Source organism: Sus scrofa, chromosome 1 (assembly GCF_054392235.1).
Source record: "Sus scrofa isolate SSC_HxYL_T2T_F1_AM1 chromosome 1, Sscrofa_HxYL_maternal_Yorkshire_Landrace_v2.0, whole genome shotgun sequence".
Taxonomy (NCBI): domain Eukaryota; kingdom Metazoa; phylum Chordata; class Mammalia; order Artiodactyla; family Suidae; genus Sus; species Sus scrofa.
This window is the reverse complement of record NC_139383.1, coordinates 152,453,965-152,454,722: the sequence shown is the minus strand read 5'-3', so window position 1 is coordinate 152,454,722 and position 758 is coordinate 152,453,965.

Below are 758 nucleotides of genomic sequence, written 5' to 3'. Positions count from 1 at the left end.
CTCCCACTGCTTCCCTTCCTTACTCCCAAATCCAGCTTCTTAATATGCAGAGTAGCCAGGAAATTAGGAGGAGTATAGTCAGAGCTAACAAAAAGAGCAGGCTAGAAAAGGGTGGAATGTGGGTGCTAAAACTGAGAGTCAAGTACATTAGTGCTTTGAATTAATTATATTTTTTGCGTTTTTTTTCCTTTTTTCAAACTTTGTTTTATCCTAATTTTTTCATTCTGAAAGTAATGATTACAGTAAAAATCTAAACATGGTAAAAGTTGAAAAACTAAACAAAAATCTAATTTCTCACAGACAAAAGGAGTTGAGAGACATGGCTACTGAACATAATACTTATGTTATGTTGCAACAGGAAAGGACATGGGTGGGGGCAATTTTCCTTTGAATAACGTATGGACTTTACAAAGTTCACAAAAAATAAATACCCAATTCCCACTCCCTTGAAAAGTACCACCCCCTTGGGTGGAAGTACTACTCCAATACTTAGTGCAATTCTAAGAGCCATTAACTGTAGGCTAGTGGTGGTCCCTAGAGCCCCCACTGTGAAGGACCCTGTGCTTTGACCCCTCAGGATCTTACGGCAAGTACCATCCCCCCCACCTCCCCCCCCCGCCCCCAGTTTTTCCAGTCGGGTAGCTCCCCTGGCGCCTGCACTGCCGCAGCACCTCGCCACTGCGGCAAATACGCGCGCATGCGCGGCCAAACAGAGAGGAGGTAGGGGGAGGTTTGGTGTGGTTGCCGCGCCTGCGCTT